Source organism: Peromyscus eremicus, chromosome X (assembly GCF_949786415.1).
Source record: "Peromyscus eremicus chromosome X, PerEre_H2_v1, whole genome shotgun sequence".
Taxonomy (NCBI): Eukaryota; Metazoa; Chordata; class Mammalia; order Rodentia; family Cricetidae; genus Peromyscus; species Peromyscus eremicus.
The window spans coordinates 100,084,262-100,087,904 of NC_081439.1; the positions used below are offsets into that span (position 1 = coordinate 100,084,262).

Sequence of the window (3,643 nt, forward strand, 5' to 3'; positions counted from 1 at the left end):
ATACTGGAGTATAGGTGGGAACAGCCATGACTAGAAACACAGTGTCCTCTGCTGGAGACTTGCCCTAACTGACATTATAAGTAATTGTTCCACAGGGGTGGAGTGAGTTGACAAGCCCATGATGAGGGTACAGAGAATCATGTGGGGTCAGCATGAAGCAGCATAGCACCTGAAATCTTCCTCACTCAGCAAGCCACAGTGACCAGAGCTTGCCAGTGTCACCTCCTGCCATAAAGGCCATTTCTGGAATAGGCTACTCTGGTTCAAATACTTATACCCACATTTTAGTAACCTGAAAAACAATGGAACCAACATACTGAGAATCCACCTCTTTATTGCTGAGATAATTGCAGGGAAGAAAAGGTTGTCATGGCCAGCACAGGTGGCCGAGACATTGGGGGCAGGGCCAGGTTCCAGGTCATCTGGCTTTGGAAAGAGGTGGCACACATGAGCTGCTCCAAAATCTTCAGGGATCGTTGTTCTGGGGACCAGGTGGTGCATCAATCAGAACCATCTTTCTATTGTTTCTCCTGAAAATGGCTCTCCTGTTCCTAAACCATTCCTACAAGCAGAAGAAAGGGTTGCTTTAGTACACTGTACTGTACCACCACTGAAGAACACATGCTGTAACCTTGTATACTGGATCAATTGTACTAGCATTTTAGAACATATATGGAACCCATCCCTGGCCCAGTGTGTGCTAGGTATGTGCTCCAGGACAGAGCTACTCCCCTAGCAAAGCACCACATTTCTGTTTGCCCAGAAACTGTTTATCGATCTAACCCCAAGAACGGTTGAAGACTTACCTCAAGTGTGTACTGATTGTTCAGAATGCTGAAAGCAACAGGTTTCATTCTCATTGAAACAGTCAAAACACCCCATGAAGCCCCTGAGGACATGTACCCCACACCCAGTCCTTCTGCTATGGAACAGACCCAGAATATTGTCTATTCTCTCCATCAATTGATATTTTTGGTTGTAAGCGTAGCCTTTAATGGCTGAGCTATCCCTCCAGCCCTATCAATTGATATTTTTAATGCATTCTTCCAGGAAAGGATGCAGATCTAGCTCATGGGTTGTTCCTGGTCCTTGCTGTGTGTTGAAAAGTATCAAAAACAGTTCTCTTGGAACCCCGGAGTACTATCTCAAGGCCCAAAGCTGTCTGTAACAGGCTCCATGGTGATAGCCTTTTGTGAGTATCCAGAATACACATTTTATGAGACAAAGGGCACTTCTTCCTGTTCTATGCTTCCTCCCTAGGCTCCAAGTATACTGTGTATAGGCCTTTTCCCTTGTGGGCATGTGGTCTGGAAAGTCAGGGCTGATTGTAATGGTGAGCAGAGTTCACATACATCACCAACAAAAGACTGGTAAAAGGGTTATGGGCCTTTTGAGGTTCCTGGTCCCAGTGTTGATTCAGAACTAAGCCAGGCATGGGACCTTTACAGACTAGATCAAGAAGTCTGAGAAAAGGTTTTCTGAGACACACAGAGTGAAAGAGTTGAAGGTGAGCAAGAACATGGTCTCTTCACTTAAGTGAGGCGTGTGGGCTGCACAGCCTTCAGAAGGTCATGGAAACACACTATGTTCACCGAGGGTCAGACAAAGCATCTTGGCATCATAGGTTTCAGGTGTCCAGGTTGGCATTTCCTGCCTGAGAAAATGGAGGTCTTTTGTCATCTTGAGCCTAGCCTGGCTGTGGACTGGTCTGGCATCCTTGGGATGCAACATCAGGGTCCCAATTTGGTGCTATACCTCTCTTCTAGACAGCACCATCAGAAGATGTGGAGCCCTTCCAAAACATTAATTTTTTTTAAAATACTGACCTGCACATCTGCTTCCGGCACACCCATTGATATTGCAAGATCCTTCCTGAAGTGAAAAGATTCCAACATTCAGGCCTTGTAGTGGAAATAAACTGTATAAAGACATGTCCTGTTTGCTTTTAAATGTTTGTGTCCACACTTGTGTGTGTGCACACGTGTACATACACACACACACACACACACGCAGACACACACAAACACATGCACACACTCGCACAGACACACACACAGTATTCCTCACACCTCCTTTGAACTTACTCCAGTAGCAGGTTTCTTTCAGGGACCAAAATTAAGGGTAATCCCCCAAACACAGGTATGTGGTCTATGTACTTAACATGTAAAGCTTCATTAAGAGAAGCTCCACGATAAAAAGTGTTAGTCAAATTTTAATCTGAGGTGGAATCCCTCCTGCATTTTCCCAGCCACACCTCAGGATTCTCACTCATACTTACAGAGACTTATTTAGAACAAGCATTGTCTAAATTTCCCACTCACACGCCAATTAAACAGACAACAAAACACATTCTTTCCAGTTGGACTAGGGCACATCTGCTTACTCCAGAATCCAATTTCTGCTGGAGGGTCCAGACATGGTCGCTTTGTTTGTAGAGGAAATCAGGGGTCAGGGAGGACCAAAGGACAGCCTGGATGCACTGCTAGAAAACCAGGCGCCTAGCAGGCCTTCTGCTTACCTTACTTGAAAGCTGGGGAAGCGAGTCTCTTCAAAAAGACGCTCTAGGTCCCGCAGCTGAGACTGGGTGAAACTGGTGTGTCTGTGGAAAGGCTGCCTGTCCCGAGCCTGGAGATTCTTGGTGCCCTCAGGCATTGCCGCCTCTTGCTGAGGCTGCTGTGGAACACTTCTGCCATGGCCACCTTCAGCCTGGGTCCCCTTCGTTTTCTCCCGCCTCTACCACTCCTGTGGCTTCCTGAGTAAGACCGGACTGAGCAAGCTCTTCTTGAGCAGGCTTGCTTGGGGCAAGTTCGCCCAGAGCAAGTTCGCCCTGATCAAGCTCACCCTGAGCAAGCTCGCTCTCTACAAGCTCCTTCTTGCCTCCTTCCTCTCCAGCCTTCAGGACCACTGCATTCCCACCTGCAAGAGAGAAAAACATAAAGATAAAGATCTGAGCATCGTGGCCCATGGATCATTGGAAAGCCTGGAGAGGGCCCACAGGCAGAGCCGGGTAATCGAAGTGCCTGGCCACTGGCCTTTCCACCAAATTTGCTTCCCGGACTTCGCTCAAGTGGAGTCAGAACCATTTTACTGACCATGCTGTTGTTCCTGGTCTTCATTAGCTCCTAGACACAGCATCCTGGTGAAAATGTGGCAGCAGCCCTGGCGAGACTCCATGCCAGGAATCTTTCAATGAGACCCGAGTTCCGAAGACTTAAAAGCCGTGTCCTCACGGTCTGACGCCAGAGGTACAGCTGTGACTCTTAACCCGGAAGGCTTGTCTTCTGGAGACTCTACGTAATTACAATGTGTCCAATCACACATTCTGGCCTGCACAGCCTCAGTGACTGTGGGCTTGTCCTCTGAGGTGCTTAGCCTGAAGCACTTTAGGGCTGCAAAGAGCAGGGAGTACTTTAAAAACTGCAGTGAGTGTGTGCGGTGGGGGTGCGGAACCTGTGGCTCTGGTTTGCTGCTTAGCTGACACCTCTAGTTTTGGGTAATGCTAGACTGTCCAAATTCAGTCACAGAGAGTAACAAAAAGACCTTTTCAAACTCAGCAGGCCCTTGAGCACAGCTAAATCACTTTATTAAATTATGCAAATGTCCTTCAAACAAAATGCCCCAATCTTGGTTGTGCTGTCTTGAA

The 3,643-nt window shown here is 47.5% G+C and overlaps 1 pseudogene; it reads right to left on the minus strand.

Moving 5' to 3' along the window:
- Positions 1-360: 360 nt before the first annotated feature.
- On the minus strand, positions 361-3,252 carry LOC131899977 (rhox homeobox family member 2-like; annotated as a pseudogene).
- Positions 3,253-3,643: the final 391 nt, after the last annotated feature.